This window comes from Protomyctophum bolini, assembly GCF_963924005.1.
Source record: "Protomyctophum bolini genome assembly, chromosome: 16".
NCBI classification, from domain to species: domain Eukaryota; kingdom Metazoa; phylum Chordata; class Actinopteri; order Myctophiformes; family Myctophidae; genus Protomyctophum; species Protomyctophum bolini.
In genome coordinates, this window is record NC_137877.1 from 32826105 (window position 1) to 32846313 (window position 20209).

Below are 20209 nucleotides of genomic sequence, written 5' to 3' on the forward strand. Positions count from 1 at the left end.
CAGGCCAGTCAGACACCACAGCTGCGAGTGGACGCGCTGTGCCCAAAGCGTCTCCCTGTGTGAACTCTCTACCTCCACTCATTATGTGTGAAAGAAGGCAAAAGCTCATTATCTGGCCAGTAGCCTTTTGAAGTTGTGTCGATAAAGCAATTACCACAGGGCAGAGGACCTGGGTTTGTTCCCTCCATTCTATTCAAATCTGCAGAGGCATTCGACTATCCCCACTGTACTGCACAAGAGACAATTGTTGCACTTGTCCCCAGTGTATGTGGAGCACCTGTGGACCCACAACACTATTGTGGTTTCTTAACGGATATTAAGCCAAATGCAGGTGTCTGCAGGTCATTAATGGGGATCAAAAGCATTCGCTCTACTATTCAGGTCATCAGGCTGAAGTTGGGGGGGGGAAACACAGTGGAAAAACATGAGGCCTTCTGACACTACTGCGCTTTTGCATTCTTTCATTAACTCCAGTTCACCCATTTAGAATTTATAGTTGTCTAAGCGCCCACTTAAAAACTTGATTTGTGCTCTAATTTTAAAATCTCCAGGCTCCACTTTACAGTTGTGAATAATACACAACTCATTGGTGCATACATAAGTAGCCTTAATTGGAACTCCAGCTTCCTGTAACTGGTTATGAGATGAAGGGGCTTCAGTAGCTTTACCCTGAAATGATTAAATCACTTCCTTTCTGTTCTTTATATTATTATTTTAATTACAGATAAGAAAATTGCTCACAGGAAACAAAGACGTATCTAGCACAAAGGGGTCCCCCCCCCCCCCTTAAAATCTAAAAGACAAAAATAGAGTAAAGGCTAAAGTGTGTAAAGGCTTCACTGTATAGAGCTATGGTTCTCAAACAGTGTGCTGTGAGGTCCAGCTGGGCCTTGGGATTTTGTGACAACCACACTACACATACTATACTATACTAATACTATACTATATATTCTATACTAACTATAGACATATCTCAGAATTATTTTTTTAATTTAGAATACCAGTACATTGTGTATGAAATAGGGCTTAAGCAGTTAAACCTATTACTTGGCATTAGTAAATAAAAATGTATGTTTACAGACAAATAACAATAGCATTATAAAGGCTACTTTGCGCCGATATTAATACAGGTGTGCCATAGGACTTTGACTTGCCCTTTGGTGTGTGCCTTGGGCACAAAAGGGTTTTAGAACCACTGCTGTACATTACTTTCACAGGTCTAGTCACATGAGAAACAGGTCAGGTGAGTCATGAAGACTCCATTCAGATAAAAAAAGAGGGGGGAAAAAAAGAATAAAGCGCTTTGTTTAAAGAGTATAATGCAAAAGGTACAGTACAATAGAAACTAATCCCAGCTTTTGATGACATCATCGTGTTACAAAAAAGCCTGTAAAGTAACACTGTGGAAAGACGCCAGCGCAAACAGCAGCAACACCAATACACCATACGCACTCAGGAAAAGCTGTCCCATTCATATCATCGTTTACTTTACCCACCGATGGATTTCCCCCTGCTTTGCACAGCTGAGACATTTCGGCTATGGTTGAACTTCAGACCCGGATCATGAAAGTATACTTAAGACAACGAGAGCGGAAAAGCCATGAGCATCGGTGCGGAAGGTGGGATCCAGATGGTGCAGGTCTTCATAGTCCAGTAATCCTACATCAGAGCTGTCATTAACCAGGAGACTCGGAGGGAGAGAGAGAGAGAGAGAGAGAGAGAGAGAGAGAGAGAGAGAGAGGTACTGTAGCGGAGCACAACAGGAAAAGCTGCCCCACAATTCCAGGAAAGCCAGCTCCACCTACGGTAGGAGAGCGGGCCAGCACTGGAAGTCAAGGGAGTGCAGGGAGAGTTGGAAAAAAGAGAGGGACAGTAAGGGACAGAGAGAGAGAGAGAGAGAGAGAGAGAGAGAGAGAGAGAGAGAGAAATAGTAAAAGAGAGGGAGGGCACAAGCGGAGGCAAAGTTGTCCTGAACCCTGGCCTGATGCTCTTCATGCCCCCCCCGACAAGCAGGCTAGTGTCCTCACAGCCCTGCCCATTCAGCCAGGGGAGTGAGTTAAAGCATCAGGATCATTTTCCCACTATGACTGACTGTCCCCACTGCCTCTCTCTCTCCCTCTCTCTCATTGTCTCTCTCTCTCTCTCTCTCCAGTGGCACAATGCTGCCCTGTGTGGCGAAACCTTTCTTGAGTCTGTCACCGGGGATTAAAACAGAAAGGCTCGCTGTTTTTTGGTGTTATCCCTTTTGGACTGAGTGTTTGACTGTATTCTGTTGCTGTTTATACATTCTGTCTAAGAACTATTCAATCAATAAACACACACACACACACACACACACACACACACACACACCTCATCTGCAACACGAAACGGGGATCTCCGATTCCCTCGGCTCTCAAACAACGGGCTGACCTGGAATGCAAAAGATTACATCACAGGCTGTTGCCTCCACCAACAGACTGTACAGGTTCACTGGGATTTCATGAAAAATTCAATCCGGCGTTAAGCGTTTCAATTTGACAGGAATCATTTCAACTTCAGTCAGACTTCAAATATTCACTCCAAATATTGCTATTGTGCCAACTAAGTGCCCACACTGACATAACAGAATGGGAATGTGGATGAACTTTATATTCAAGACTGGTATCATTTCCCCCTCTTATGTGGGAACCAATTTAAGGTGCCATCTGCCTACCATGTGCCTCTTAGTACCTCTACTCCCAACCACACCCCCACTGGGATCCATTTGATTTCTCCGGTCTTTCAGGGGACGCTGCAGAATGAATATCCTCTTTGACAGACAGAAACATACTGTAGATATTAAAACCCTGGCCGGGTGCAGACAAAGCGGTGTGTATAAGATGTATTTGCCTGGTAGAGAAGCACAGGAATGTGAATGGCATTCTCCAGGCTTCCTCCAAAGCCTCCTGTTGGGTAGGAATGCCTCCTCTGTGGTGTCAGAGGAGGAGGCTCATCTGTAAGATGTAAAGTTTTGAGCAGGACCTCAAAAAGAACTCTAACAGTAAAAAAAACCTATATTGATCCTATTTTATTCTGACGTTTCACATGCATGGCTTCACTTCTGGCAGCCCTTGTTAGAACAAACTCTTCCAAGTACAACAGATTCCCAGATTCTAACTTGTCAGTTTAGTTTGTCTGTTCACGCTCAATGGTTGTGTGAAAGTATGCTATCTGGCACATGTTCACACACACACACACACACACACACACACACACACACACACACACACACACACACACACACACACACACACACACACACACACACACACACACACACACACACACACACACACACACACACACACACACACACACACACACACACACACACACACACACACACACACACACACAGCTAACGGATATTTTCACATAGAAAACCTGATCTTATTGTGCTGATCTTGTCGCATTAGCTTTTTCCTCACTTAGGAAACTTTTATTAACAATGCATGAATTTGACATAATGATCAATTTCCTAAGCAAGCACCAACCTTCTGTCTTGCCACAGTGGGTACATATGAGAGGAATGAATATTTATTTTCTCAACCCGATTTAGCCCAACTATTATTCAGACACGTCTGGAAAAGTAGCCACAATCAATAGTCCAGGAACATGCAACGTTAACGTACAAGTCTGTTTACACAGAGCAAAGCTATCAGCATGAATAATCAATATGCCTCCACTGAGAATGTGTCGTACATACATTTCTTACCGAATATGTTGTGTGTCTTGCACATGATTGCTGAGGCACAGAAGAACAATAAACAAAGCCTAGGTGTTTAATCATGAACAATGGCAGGTAGCAGCTGGATGCAGACAAACTCGGCTCGAGCCATGTACATTCATCAATGTCTTCTGAAAGAAACATTGAACTTGGATGTCAGGTTAAAAAAAAAATACATTCATAAGCAAGTAATTAGCCATTTAGAGGTGGAAAATGTTATGCATTCCAAGATAAGGTGACAATTTCCTGTTGAAGCATTCTCTAATCCTTTCGGTCGCAGTCTTTTATCACCTCTAATGATGGCCTTGATCCATTCAGTATTTGACAGAGATAGTTTGCCCCTTTTCTTTTTTCCTCTTCCCGAGGCAGACACCTAACATGTTTATCTGTAATCGTGTCTTCACGGCATAGCTGTGACCAATGACTGGCCTGTTGTTGTTCCCTACAGCACACGGCTCAATGCATCGGCTCACTTGGGCCTAATGTGATTTACAGCTGTGGCAAGACAAGGCAGATGATTAGACAGGCTCTAATCTGCCTGATCTACAGTGGCACACATTATTGTTATTATCAGCGAGGCCCTACATGTGCTGACCCACATTCATTTAGATGGGATTCCACTTTACAGGAGGAGAAAATACAAATTGGGTCACGTTGATCAGGGAACTCAGTAGTACGTATTTCAGCTTTTCATTCAGATCTCACCTGTCAAAAAATGACAAGTATTTGGTAGTGCCCTATGCTTGGCAACCTTGTGCAGCCAGTGTTTTCATAGAGTTGAATAAAGGATAATCAGTTCAGATGTTGGCGTCGTTTCCTTCCTGAGAGCACAGGTGTTTGATAATGAAGTCCCAGATCAGGGTAATGAGGCAATCTGAAGAAATGTTACAGTAATCTATATGAGACTATAATGTGTTTCCTCAAATCAACTGAAGATTAGAAACTTGACCAGGCCAAAGACTTAATGGGGAATAAGTTGTGTCAATATATCTACAGCCAAAAACAAAAGGTTGATTCTTTTGAATAGAGTCCTTTGGGTCTTCTGGCAGCACCGCTGTCTGTGTGCTCTGCATGAGTCTGCAGGTTATCCTGGTCAATAATCAGAAACACCAAACTCTCTCATTTCCTCTCTGTGGCTTGGCAGGTGGCATCAGCAGCAAAATGTGCTGCATTCATTCCAAAACCACATGAACATTCACAGATTGTGACTTTCCTTGCACAAGGCTACATGCCTTTAGACGTCATGTAAAGAAATGGCATCAATCACTGTCAAGTACTGTACTGCATTCACAGCAATTTATTTTTAATGTTCAAACGTTGAACATTAAAAGTCCATAGAACAACATATCCCAATAAACATCAACGTCCCATGGAATTGCCACTTTTATATCGTCGATTCGTAATTAGCAAATTAGCTCATTTTCAAATGCCATAACTGATCTGTCTCCATGCCAATTAAAATTGTTATAAACAGCATTGTTGTGCAATACAGTCAAAGAGTGACATCTTGTGGTTATTATATGAAATAAACATTACCTCAACCTACAGTAAGTCCACTGTTGAAAGAACTCCTTACACTCCACTCCTTACAATCAACATTGTTTTAAAAGTACTATGTGTACTATGTACCAAGTAGTAAGTACTATGTGTTTTTCATTTTATTTGAGTTAGTTTCGAATTCTCAAATTTGATCATACGTTTGCACAAATAAATGTATGAGTTTCTTTGTTTAGCAGCCTGTGTATTAGGCTATCTGTATTTCTATCTATAGCATATCTCCATGTTGCTGTATACAGTAAATCAACTAGTTAGTGTCTAAAAGCATCGTGTGCTTCCAAGTGTTTCCATGGTGACCAGTGACCACAGGCTATAGTGATCAAAGGTGCTCTGGTCTGATGGAGACGTGTTTAACATTCTTCCAACAAGGAAAAGTTACTAATTCATGAAGGAACGCCTGTAATCCAAATGCCATGTCTCAGATCACCTCTCAATGTAACTACACACGGTATAGAATGTTGAGCTCTGTTACACATTCTGTGCATACCAATTTGCATAGCATATGCCATAAGGCAATGTAGCATAGTATAAAACCTTTACTGTGTCATAATATTGTTAGATTATGGAAAGAAAGGGTGCTTTCATTTCCCTCAAAGTAAACCCAGTAATATACCACTTAGACTGAGACAATTAAAAGTGTAAATCAAAGCTAAACATGTTTCAGATCACCTTCTGCACTGTATTGCCACAACAACGATTATTTATAAATGCCAAATCTGATGTCAAATGTCAAATGATGTAGCCTACCCAATTAAGGAAGGGATTATTTCCACAGTTGGTACTATACATGACAAGGATATAGTATGGGGTGCATACTTATAGTATACGTTTAGACTAGTCATTGGTTAGACATGGGTTAAGGTTAGGTTTAAGTGTGCTGCCCCGTGGGAGGTTAGGGTTAGGGTGAGGGTTTGAGATAGTTTGTAGTTGTAGGACTAATGACTGGTCTAACCAAATGACTAGTCTAAACTAAGTACTGTCTAAACTAAGGATATAGGCCACACAAAGATGTGTTTTCTCTCAGTTTGATCAGTAATAAACGAAGAGCGGTACCCCTTGCGCCTCTGGTGAGGTCATCTTATCCCTGTCCTCTTAGCATTACATAGATCAGAAATGAACATAATAGAGCCTCTGAATACAACAAGGGAACACGTCACTACAGCCTTCAAACCGAGCCCTGCCTGGAGGCATAGAAACTTGGGATGAGTCAATGTTTTGTTGGCTATACACATGAAGACAGCGAGACAGCAGCTGGGGACAAAAATACAACCACAACCAAGCACACAATTTTTCACTTTCATAAAGTTAGAAGTAAAGCTGCACAGTCTTACCTGCCACATGATTACATCCATACACAAGGCAGAGAGAGCAATCTTAAAGTTGGTCAGTGTTGATATGCTAGTGCTGTACAAAGCAGATCCACTGCAACACTGGCTCAGTGCCTCGTGTGGTTGTCTTCAAGAGTTGCAGTCAGTTGCCGTATGTTGTAAGTTCTGTGACCCCCATAACCCCCTTCCCTCTGCCCATACAAACAGCAGCAGCAGCCGTGATGAAAATGCCCACCCTTTCTGTTCTTGCACACTGAGAATTGTTTGATGCTCGATCATCTAGCCACAGTGGGCTGCAATCTTTTTTTTTTCCTTTTTTCTTTTTTGCAGGAGCCAATCACACATAGGGGGCAGGACCTCTGCCGGGTAGGTGTGTCAGTCTGCTTCAAGTTCAACGTTCAAAAAACTGAATGTTAAATACATTAACCAAACATTCCCCAAATTAACTGAGTGAATATGTACCACTGTCGCATAGGCTACAGTACAACACATAACACCATATCCTCAACAAACTGGATTATTGCAATTGGTTGCCTATGCCGTGCCAGACATAAAACTCAATACAGTCAAAGGAAATGGTGCATAACCAAACTAGTGATCAATGATGTCATTAGGCTGTCCGGAATGAGAGGAGCGTGACCTCCGGTCCAAGTCCACGACCCTGCATACATACAGTACATGCCAACATGGATGAACAACCCCCATCAAAAGGCTGACACAATCATTAGCTAGAAAAGAAACTGACATTTCATTTCAAATAACAATTTTCTCTAACCAAGCAATCCTCAATGGGTCACTTATCTACAATTTTCAGGCAAGCTTCCCCAAAAAGAAACTAACAATCTTGTTTCTCCGATGTGACCAGACGCTCTTTTTTCACCATGTGAAAGCTTTCACTGGTGTGGAAACAGGAAAAGTGTTTAAAGTTATCTCAGATAGTTGGCAACGGCTCACGCTCTGTAACTGTGACAGAGTGTGGAAAAACTTTGCGTACACAAACAAGTGCAGGCTGACAAGTCTGGCAGCAGTACAATGATGCCATCACACCATCTGCTGGATTAGAGCCACCTAATAATTATGAGGTAGGACTCCGGGAACTGTATATTGTGCACAACGATGCTTGTGAACGCCTAACGCACACCAAAGTCCTTTTTGGTGGTGCCGGCCCACGGGAGAGAACTTTAAGGAGTGAATCTTGAAACGACAAGAAAGTGGCTGCACACGCCAAAAGCCAGAGTGACAATACTTTATTAGGACCACTTTCTTGTTGTTTGAAGATTCCCTCTTCAGGAGAACTGTATAGGCTATGTCATTACCTGAGAAGACCTTTGTCCGCTGCTAGTGGTATCACACCATACAGCAACTGTTTGTCCTGTGTGGTAGCACCACATCAAAGTATCTTGGCACTGGGATCCCAGTATGGCCAGATTGGACCGGTGGTAATATCCCAGAGAGAGCCTTGTGTTTCAGTTTAGACTGCACGGGGCCGATGAAGTATAAAAATAAATGAGAGGCCAAGGGAAATAACTTAATAACTTAATCAAATAACTTTCACATTTTGCGAGCTGTCTCAGCCTTGTAATGCATTCAAGGCTGTCAATTATAATCCATCAATGGTTTTCCACACAAGCCCACCAGCAAACAAGAGTCCTACTCATGTCATGGCACACAAAGACAAAAGATTACTTGGTCGAAAATATCTCTCTCTCTCTCTCTCTCTCACTCACGCACGTCCGTCCGCACTCCACACGCGTGTGTGTATACAGTATATATGGAAGAAACCACCCAACTCCAAAATGAAAATATTTTAGGAAATGAAACAATATCCAGCTCAAGTGGAGTTAGGAGGGTTTTGTCCAAGCGCTTTTTAACAACAACAACAAAAAACATAAAAAATGTAGTTGTTTTTTTTCCTTCCGGACAGCAACGATATATACTGTGTATATACCCTATATGTACGGTATACACTGTATACATAAAAAGTATTTTTCTCCACTGCAAATAAATGACCTCTCTAAGTTGAGTTCAGGGTAAAGCACAGACTTCAAAATTAGACAGCTGTGCTGAATGTCACCTATTGGAAGACAGATCCGTGGGCTTATCCCTTACCTCCCCAGCCTGGGTGATAGATGAAGACAGAGCTGACGGCTTGAGACGGGAATTCCGCAGACAACACCAAGCTTGCTCCAGGAAGCCTCTCTATTTCTCTGACTTCTCCTCCTCGTCTCTGCTACTCCTCTGCTATCTCTGAAATTCTCCTGACAAAGCCACTTCTCCTCTAATCCCCTCTAAAGGAAGCCGAATCCGCTCCAAATGTCTCAAGCAGGCTTTTCACTCTTTGTGCCGTTTGGTTGGCTGGGATCATTAACTTAGTCCCTTGAGAACATGGGAAGTAAATAACCCCCCAAAGCACCCCTCCTTCCTCCTGTGGGAGGCTGTCAATCAAGACCTGATGATGAGGTAGAGAGGGTGCTTTTGGTTGCCTGATTGGCCATTAGGGAACAGGGGTGGCCTACAACATGATGAATTGGGGGATGCTTGGGGGTGGGCTCAGCTGAGCTAACGTGCAATGTTGATCATGAATTTGTCAATTAGCATGACAGTAGGAAATAAAGCCAGGAAATTAAGCCAGATTGGTCAACGGCGACACAGACATCAACATCTACAGAATTAAAATGTATCGCACATAAGGTAAAGGAAACAAAATAAATGATTGTTTTGCACTGACTGCCTTCCTTACATCAGTGGGTCTGTTTCTCACGGCAGCTCTGTACAGTTCGGGCCCTCGGTAGGGGACGGAGAGGCAAGTCTAAAGCTTCCGTTGCCATGGTAGAGTGAAACAGCCGCATGGTGCATCTTGGCACTTGAGCCAAATGCCACTCTCATCTTTTCACAGCCAAGCCGTGCCCCCCCCACCTCCCTGCAACATCTTCAAAGGCTACTTGTTTCTCACTCAGGCCTACTGCTGGCTGTCACTCACCGGTTCCCAACTTCCCTCAATATTCCCCGGGAGCTTCTCTAAGGGCTGGTTTGTTGCCTTTTTGACAAAAGGCACAGCAATTTGTCAACAAAAGACACTGTGAACAGTCCCGCGAGGGGTCATTCTGCTTCCAGTGACCCTGACAAAACCCAGACAAAACCTAGCCTAATTTATACTTGCTGAAAACACTGTAACTGATTTTCAACGTTTTTGTTGAAATTCGGTTATTTTTGTTGAGCGACACAGTCACACTAGTGATAAATAGTGTGCCGAAATTATACTCTGTTGTACTGCAGTGTCCCACAGCAAAAACAGCCCACCTACAATCTCACAACGTTCCACATCTTTAATGCTATTGTGAGCTTGTAGATCTGCTTTTTTCGGTGTGTCACACCACTGTAGCTTCAAGCTACCATCCTATAGCCAGACATACAGTACAGTAGGCAGAGACAACAGACATGGTATAAGTGTGTCATGTAAGGCTTATTCCATTGCTTGGCACTTTCTCCAGCAGTTGGAGCTGCCATAGAAGACCTATAGAAATGACAGTCTGGATGTATGTATCATATAGCATGCATCAATTGCCCTAATTTAAAAAATATGTAGGACTCACTCATGCACACACTCTCTCTCTCACGCTAACACGCACGCACGCACACGCACACGCACACGCACACGCGCACACACACACACACACACACACACACACACACACACACACACACACACACACACACACACACACACACACACACATACATAATGCATATTTCACCCACATACATATGAACTGCTACTATATTTCTGATGCAATAGGTCCAGTATAGTATTATTACCCATTTCCATTTGATTTCTCTCTCAATTGCATTTTCAAAGCTATCGACAGGAACACTGGAAGGGTTGGGGGAGTGGGGGTCCTGTTCTGTCAGGAGGAGATTGATTTCCAGTCAGGGAAATCATACAGTATATTATACACACATTCCACTTCCAGTCTAATGCTGAATAGTCCAGGGTTATTTGAGGGCAGTGCCTATTATTTTGGTGAATATTGCTCACTGCACCAAGTTCACGCCCCTGCAGAGCTGAAATAAGCATATTGGGAAGTGGTTCCGTATATATATATATATATATATATATATATATATATATATATATATATATATATATATATATATATATATATATATAAATAAATAAAAGGTATGTTCCATCTGATTAAAATGCAAATAATAGGATCTATAGACTGGAATAATAATATCTGCTGTAGTATGTAAGCTATAACTCGATGGCATTAAAGCCAATTTAAGGCTGGAATAAAGGCTGGATACTTGATGGTACAAAATTAAAAGTTTAGATTTGGGAGCTTATTGTGACAACAATAAATTGTCACAATAATTAACAAGAAGTTAATGTTGCTCCATGTAATCCCAGGAAAATCCTTCCATAAAAATAAGCTGTATTATACTCTACATACTTTCATTATACATACATTCACTTAGTTATCAATCACTCACAGCACACAGTATGCAGTGGAAAACAATTATTACCAGCACACAAATATTAATCCATACATTACTAAATAGCCTACAGCTGTTTGTAGCCAGAAGCAATCTCGTTTATGGTGCTCTGCACGTCAAGCTGCGTTAATTGGAAAAGGAACTGAAAAGGCTCAGCAAGGCCCTCCTGAAAAAAGAGATAAGGAGTTGGAACTAAATATGTCCTCGAATCTTATATTACAGACTTTTAACCATGTGGGTAAGAGAGAAAAAAGATGTGTCAAAGGGACTGCACTAGCACACTCAGCCATTGGCAAGCGGTAACTCTTCTTTTTCAAAGATTTTCAAAAATTGTCAAGTTTAAAAAAAAAAAAGTCAAGAATCCTAAATAAGCTTTAAGCTGTGAACACACCTCAAAGTTCAGATATAATTTACAATTTCCCATTTGAATTGGTTCATCACTATACTCCAGAAATCCATTTCCCTCTCATTGTGCATCAAGATGAGGTGAAAAGAGTCCAAATGTACATCATGCAGCATAAAAACTATTCTGCACATTTTGCAAACTGGACATTACCATGCATGTGTCACCTTTGCTTCGCATGAGGAACAAATGGGATATGTTCAGAATAACCCTTGAAGAAATGCCCGGAAAGACAGATCATTACCACTTTTGCAATTGATTCAGCAGGCAAAGAATAACTCACATGGTGTGGTGGTCCAGGGTGGTCCTCTCTCACACACACAGAAGGAAGATGCAACGTTGACCGCTCAGCACTTTTTAGTCACTGGAACATGAAGGGAGGTCCAAACAAAACATAGCAACCTTGCTAGTCTGTTTCTGCCCTCCCTCCCTCATTTCTAGGGCTCCCCGCCCTGCCACTGCCCCAGCCGTATGCTCACGCGAGCGTAAAACATGCCCGGGAAGCGCCACTTCCACTGGGTTATTTCATGGATGATGCATCCATTAATGCTTGGGCTGCGCTCTTGGGCCTGGTTGGCACCCCAACCCCCCTCTCTCTGAGGTTGCGCTCTTGCCCCTGGCTCCCCCTCTCTCCAACCATAAGACAAAGACATTGCGAACGGGGGAGACAAAGGGGGTGGGGTAGGAACCTCCCGGGGACCACGCTGTGATGAGACTGAGACTACGTATGCGTAATAACCAGGCCGCGAACAGATGGGGTCAGTCTCCAGGGCTCTGCAGCATGGCTGACTCCAATACGGCGACCAATACATCTTCACAGATAGAGGCTGTGTGCAATTAAGCAAACGTTGATGAACAGAATTTACGCCATATAACTGTGGAGGGCAGAGCACAACAGACACGTTGGCATGATGGTTGCTTTATCTTGGGCCTATTTGTCCATAAGCTGTCAGAAACTAAATCGGAACGAGAACAGGCATGAGCCTGCATGTCACACAGTGCTTTTGGATGCTCGCAGGCATGGGCTGAATATTCATTATATTCAGCCATGTAGGATATGCTGTGACAAGAGCATCATGTTGAGTGCATACACAGATTTAAACATTGCGCATCCCCCCCCCTCCCCATATTTAAAAACTGCTGCTCATTTTGGCAGCTCAAGTTAATTTAGCTTATGAACAGGTGTGGAGCAGAACCATTGCCAATGTTCAAGATTTTAATGACTTTGCCACTCTATCAGCATGATACGTGTACGCCAAACTAAAAAGGTGATATTGAGCTAAAGTTGTTCTTTGGCTCATAACCATAGGGAACCTCTTTTGGTGCTGTAGCACCATCATGTAGGTTCCACAATGTAATGTACACAGCACCTATGTCAAATGGTGATATATACTGTAGAACCATTAGAGCCTAAATTAACCTAAAGAACCAGTACAGGGACTTAACAGCTTCTTTGTATAGCAGCGGCGGTGCTACAGCGCCTCAACCAATTCAAATAACCACAGTGTGTAGTCTTCCCCAAGGCAAACTTTATTTAAAAAAAAAAAAAAATCTAACAATAAGACTCTGTTCCGTTTCCATTAAAAAAGAAAAGGAAAAAGAAAGAAAAACCTCTATCACTTTTTGATATACAGTTTTAATTGCTCATCAATAGTTTTCCAATTATGGTCCATTATGGTCCTGCTCTATATAATTCTCTAGAATGCTCTATAGAATTCTCTATATGTTTTTATCATGTTTGATGTTTCCCTATTTATTTATCTATTACTATGTCTACTCCTCGCGTGTGAAATGTACTATATCAATTAATTTGAATTCGACCAGAATGCATATATAGAACACAACAGCACATGGCCCAAGGTCCACATCCATAACAATGTTTATATTTAGCGGGCATAGCATAGGATCATAGTAGGCAATGACCTGGAAATCATTTAGCATACCAGTGATTTATTGGCTCCGCGGTCATGACCTTCCCAGCAAAACAGCACTGGTTGCCAGCCTAACACTCCTCTCCAGCACACAAGCAAAGGCCATGACCTCAACTGGTAGAGTTTAATTCATGGATATATTATTATTTATAATATATTATTTTTACACACGGTAAAATCCTCTTTAAATGTGCTGTATATAAGTCCATTTAGGTTCACCTTTGAGTTAAACTAACCCTGAGTATTTAGTAGTTTTACTGTGCAGTTAAACTGAAAGACAGGGATTTCCATACTGCGGCATAGGTGGATTCCGCAGGTGAGATAATTAAAATGTTAACCTGAACTGTACTTAAGTAAGACACATGAGCAATTCATTGTATGTATTACATGTTGTTACTATGGTGACATATTATACTGTACTATTTACACCGTCACTAACACCTGCTTTTTTAGAAACTTTATTAATAAACAGTATCAGTACGGGAGGGGGAGGGTTCTTCTGTGGAGCTCGCTGAGGGAGTAAGTTTGACTCTCTGGGGGGCAAGTTACAGTAGTAGGAGAAAAAGTCCAAAATGTATTTGAGGACAGCCATGTTTTACGTGAGTTTTACATTTTGATGGGGAATCAAGACATTTCATTGCTATTGGTATAGGGCAGGAACTCCTTCTGGGGGTGTTGTGCCCATGGGCTCACTCTAGTCTCTAGAAGTAGTTTGACAGGTACAGGATTTTAAACACCAGACCCATGATTACTGATTGCAGGTCATTGATTCATTTGCCACTCTGAGAGTGTACAAATGTGACCAAAATGGATCCTAATTTGATGTGTACACTCTTAGAGTTTCAATAAAAGAACACTGAGGGTGAATTTGTGGACATGTGGAGAGAGCAAGGAGATTCCTTTGGGTGTTGTTCTGAATCACAACAGGTTTATGACTGACTGTGTTAAATGAAGATGCCTGCCTACCTAAATGAAGACGACTGCTAACTATGACTAAAAGTCTAAAACGGAAGTTTGTGAAGGCTTCAATAAACATTTAAATACCAGTCCATGTCAATGTCAAACAGCCATAAATCATTTAACGGGAGGAACACGTTTCCCTTGTGGTTGACAGGCAACACAATGACATACTGTATTGTCAGAGAGGTTCTCATTTAAACAAGGGAAAACAGTGAAGGAGTTTTCGGGAAAGTAAGGTCATGTGTTATGTTTAGTCCCCACCACAGCACATAGTCAGAAAGTCTTGGCTTTTATTTTTTTCCTGAAAAAAAAGAAGAAGAAGAAAAAAGTATCCCTCTTTTGAAAGACTGTGGCAGAGCCTGCCACATTCTTTACTGCTTGGAGAAGTCTGTAATTGTTTCCAGCCTCTGGGATTCTCTTGGCCCCTTAGAACGCTAGTTTTATGTCTTCATTGAGAATCTCCCCTCATTAAACCTGGACTCTTTTAATCAGATGACATAAGTGAAACCGTTACCCAATAGCCCCCGTTGCTGTCTCCCTGTCCCAAATCTCTCTTTGTCTTTCACAAGTAGCAGCAGCATTTAAAGACTTCCACTTCCACACAGCGAAGAGAGTGAAAAAGGTTTATTATCCGGCACAAAGACAGTGCGGCCCATTATGGTGGTGTGGCTGCACACACAGGGCTACACCATTTCTCACTCCTGCAGTCTGAAACACAAAGACTGCTGCATAAACCAAGACTAGCTGGGGGGTATGAGCACATCTGCTGCGGTGTGACTCGTCCTATATGTCCAGGGAGGCAGCCAGTCAGCGCCCAAGGCAGGAGGACAGCTGTTAGAATCCTGCCGCTGTGTATTCAGGCATATAAAAACCTCCATCCACCCAGGTCAAGTCCTTCCCTTTAGACACTGTTGTTAATTAGCAGGAGTCGGAAGTTTCACCACATGCACTCTCTAGTGTTCCTATTCTGGGCATGTCATTATACTGTACCTGAACATTCGGCGAAAACAGGCAAACATTCGGCCACTTGTAGATCAGCTAGAGCTAGAGATTTGGTGTCGAGAGAAAAAGGGAGAAGAACAAGAAGAATAGAACCCTGGGCACCCTGGGAATGAAGTGAGTATATACTGTACTGCAGGGTTTGAGTGGTTAACCACTTACTGTAAGTGGCTATAATCACCTCTTTTTATATTTGAACATAGCCGATCTACAAGCAACGTGTCGCGGTGCGACACGTTGTGTGAGCTTGTAGAATAGATCATAGATCTGTAGCTCATGTAGATCATCATCTAATTTTGAAGAAGTTTTGAAAACACTGTCAGAGATATAGGACTCTGGTCAGTGCACAAAATACATCCACCCTGAAGGTCTGCCTCCACCGCAGTACAGACACCAAGAAGGGTTGAAGGACAGTCAATGCGATCAGCTTTCCGAGTTCCGACTGTATTCTGAGCTTCACTGCTCTGGTTCAACTTAGCCCGGCTCAATATATCTTCACTTTCACTTCATCTCCAAGTCAACCAAACATTCCATCAAGGCAGTGTGGGACACTTTCCCCCCCAAACTTGGCTTCTAACAAGGATTCTCTGGAGTTCAGAAATAGATTATACAGTTACTTTTGCAAAGACCGTTTGTCTCCAACTTAAGGAACAAGATACTGCAGAGTTCCTTAGAATATTCATATACACAACATAGCTTAGCTCCCCTTTCCTCTCATACATAAGCTTGCACACAGAAAGAAATTCATCCATGGATAGACAGACACACACACACACACACACACACACACACACACACACACACACACACACACACACACACACACACACACACACACACACACACACACACACACACACACACACACACACACACACACACACACACACACCAGTCTTTCCACTTTCACACTAGCATTTCATCCAACTCAGTCTCTTGCCCTGCCCTGTCACAACAACGAGTCACAGACAACTAACAGCTGCTATTCGTGCTGGCATCACTGACCTGCGAAGGAGGCCGCGCTGTTTATAAACAGGAAGAGAGCAAGAGCAAGAACAAAAGCCATGGAGGAGGTGAGAGAGAGAACAAGATAGACTCTGGATAAAGATAAATCACATCCTCAGCCTCTAAGAAAAGTAATAGCATATTCATAAGACATGCTTTCTCTGACTCTGGCCAGTTCACGCAATGGAATGTTGAACAACATTCAATACCAGGGCCGCAAACGATTAATGCTGAGCGAAAAAAGACAAGAAAAGAAAAAAAAATCAAATAACGAAGGATTCTGTCTCCTGAAGCTGAAGCGAGGAAGGCATTTCAGAGCAGTACCAGATGCTTGCTGAGCATAAGGGAAAACACTGCAAAACCAAAATGAATTCACCAGAGTTCCACTTCCACAACTATTTGGCACAGATACACGTTCTGTCCTTTCTTAGAATAACATGGCACATTTTAAGCTCCCACCAAAACAAGGCTAAGAGGAAAGCACCGGTGCTCATTGAAAATCATATGTTTTCCTGTGAAAAGACATGAAACAGAAACCCCTCTGGTTCACTGTATTGAAGGAGTATCGTCCATACAAATATGTGGGTAACCGACCTCCACCCCCACAAATAGTAAATTGTTTGGGGAGCAGTTTCATTAGTGTTTTATTAGTACTGATGTTTCTGAATAGAGTCTCACTGGACCTGACTGCAGATATGATGCATGTGAAAACAAGACTTGACTTGTTTTCTTTTTGCCGTTCCTCATCTCAATGGGGAAAATTCTCACGGCTCACATACAAACACGAAACCTTATATTGTACATATCCTTTCACTGCATGCATTATATTTTGTTGAGTGCTGTAAGTGCATCAGTATGCACACCTGTAACTGTGAGTGTCCATGCATACCATAACATAATAGAATAGCGTATATACTGTAGGCGCACATACATATATTCTGTGTATGTGAGGGCAAAGCAAATACAAGTGCTATGTAACATAGTCACAACAACAGTTGAATAGAAAGAAAGAAAAAAAATCAAGAAGATTCATATTTTATTTGGGATGGCAGAGGCCCTTGAATTTTAATGCCGAAGATTTATGTAATCCCCAATCACATTATCTTGACTTGACACAACGGAGCTGGCACCCTCCAGACCGTAAAGTGAGACGCAGAGTGTGAGATGAACAGACACTTGGCCACTGAGCACTCTAGTGATTATAAGGTCTTAAGATTTGCTACTGATTAAATTGAATCATTCAGTTCAGTGCAACAAACAAGTTCCAGAGTGAGTTTTTTCTCCTTTCTCAGGTCTTACCTGCTTCCCCATGGCTGTTGTGGTGAGTGTCTCTCCCTGGTAAATGGTTGGCTAAAGTGGCTTGCTGGGGCAGATGATGGTTTCGTTCATTTCCCCCCTTGGGAAAAGAAAAGAAGAGAGAGTCAGACAGGAGACAGGAGGTTGACGGTGTTCTGTCTGCTTGCACACTCCCCCTGCATCAGGGTGTGTACACACGCATACCTCATTGACACACACTGCCCTGCAGGTTCACACAGGAGCTCAGTGGGCTGACAGCAGGGAAGATTCAACTCTGTGTTGGTGCAGGAGTGGGGGATGAGGGGGGGGGGGGTTGCTCCTTCTGTACTGTGGAGGAGAGCATATATTATAGGGGAGGGCACCCTTAATTCCCCACACAATATCATTAAAATCAACCTGTAATGGAAGAAGCTAGAGCTTAACTGATTGGTGTTGTATAGTGTTATTACAGAGTAACCTGGTGAATAAAGAGGTGGGGGGAAAAATAAATGTTTACGCTGCTACGCAGGTGTCTGTTGCAGGATTTAGCAACAACATATTGAAAGTCAGCTCCTGATAATAGGGATGAATTGTCTCTCCTCCTGTCAGTTTTTCACACATGGCCTAGGGCAGCTCGATTGGGTTATCAGAGCAGAGATTGATAAATAAGGCAGACGGATCCACAGCAGACAGTGGGCCAAAACAGAGAGAGAGAGAACAGAATAAAAAGACATAGCTATCAAACAAGGGAGAATTGGATTTCTCCACACTAATGACACATCACCCTGCGGAATACAATAGTGTTTGAAAACACAAGATTCCACTGTAACAACGGTGAGATCATGGCATTTTGAGGGTCTGGAGTGTACGTCCCAGATGTGGAATGAAGGCAGGGTTTCTGCATTTTCTTTCACATCCACTCAATCCTTGAGGAGACCCCCCCCCCCCCACCCTACCAGTTTAAGTCTTCCAATGAAATAAAATTACTGCTTATTACCTGAGCACATCTTTGGCTTAATTATTGCCTGCTCACACTTTGAGTTTGTCTTTTTGATGCATAAAACGCATGATTATATGTTCGGAGCAGAATCTAGTGCTATACGTGTCCTACTTTGTCTGAGCATGGGTTCCTTTTCTGATCAAGTCTTCAAATGAGGGAATGACGTCAAATGTATCTTTGCCTACAGCACGTTCCAAAGAGCTGCAACCCTCCAACAATACTAACTGGAAAAACGTTAACGTTCTCTTTCATGATAGTTTTACCGCTTTTACAAAATGTTGCATGTGCAGTTTTGATCTAAATACCATATTACAGGTGTGCAAGTACAACTGGCCACCTAATCCAATAATAATATAGCATTATGTGAACCATGTAAACAGTCTTACAGTCTTATACAATACCAGCTGCAAAAAGGGCATGCTTAAACTTGACGATCTTCCTCAACACCACTGAAGATACATAATTATGTCATTGAGGGCTCAAAACCATTTACAAAACAATTGCATGGAACTATGAATAAACATTAGGCTTGCAGATTGGATGGCTAATTCCACCGGGCTCGTGAAATCATTTTAACGTAGATACTAACATACATTTTAATTAGAGTTTATAGTGACAAGCAGGGTCTGTTCAAAGCTGTCACTTAGAAACAACTTTGTTAGCAAGTGGCTCCGGGGGAAAACATCTGCGTGCTGCACAAAATCAGATGGTGTGAAGAGGGCGGAATTTGTTGCAGTAATTCCCTGATTGTTGAGAAGTTGGAAGGCTGTACAAAACAGTCTGCCGAGAACTGCCTTTTGGTGACTCATGATTCATGAATTACACTGCGAAATACAACATTCTGCTAAACAACTAATCTTTCACTGGACAGCCCTGGCTGTCAAAACATGGACATATTGAGGTTGACCCAAATTGATCCCCTGTCCCACCCACTCCAAAGCCTCTGCCTCCCAATTGAGCGATAGTGCTTCACCACAAAGATTCAAGGACAGATGATTTAAACAAGGGATCATGAAAAGCTACAGCAAAGAAAATAAATATATGCTATAGCATGGGCAGTTTGATGCACAAATATGTACAGGACACTCACATGCATGCGCATGCATGCCACGCACACACGCACGCACACGATTAGATGGGCTCTGTTAACTGAATGTTGTTTTTCTGAGGATGATATGGCCCACATTTGGAAATGGCTAATCAATCATATCTGGGCCAAAGCGGAGCATGAGGCACAACAGATGGGCTAAATGAAATGAGACTGTGTGGGCTGGTGCACCCATGGTGCTAGTGTTGTGATCCTGGCACACACAAGGACGACATGTCTGTCAGCACTGGCGACCAGGCATGTGTGTTTTGCCAATCCCAAAGAAGACTTCAAAGGAAAGTGCACAGGCGGGATTGTCCAAGCCAAGGTTTCCCAAAACCTTTCAGGCCGCAACCTCACAAAATAATCATATTTGAACTGGGAACCCCACACCCGAGAAGCACTTGGAATGGTAGGCA

At 42.5% G+C, this 20209-nt stretch overlaps 1 protein-coding gene across 6 annotated transcripts in view; it reads right to left on the reverse strand.

The window, feature by feature from the left end:
• Positions 1-17833, reverse strand: part of mid1 (midline 1) — a 32049-nt gene extending 14216 nt beyond the window's left edge. The window contains exon 1 of one of the 6 annotated variants that reach the window (XM_080786541.1): positions 17728-17833. The gene's annotated coding sequence lies outside the window, so the exon portion shown is untranslated. Of the gene's footprint in view, positions 1-1492; positions 1999-6636; positions 6869-8742; positions 8756-17727 lie in introns of those variants that run through there. The other 5 variants (XM_080786544.1, XM_080786540.1, XM_080786545.1 and 2 more) reach the window with 5 other exon arrangements.
• Between the last annotated feature and the right edge of the window lie 2376 nt (positions 17834-20209).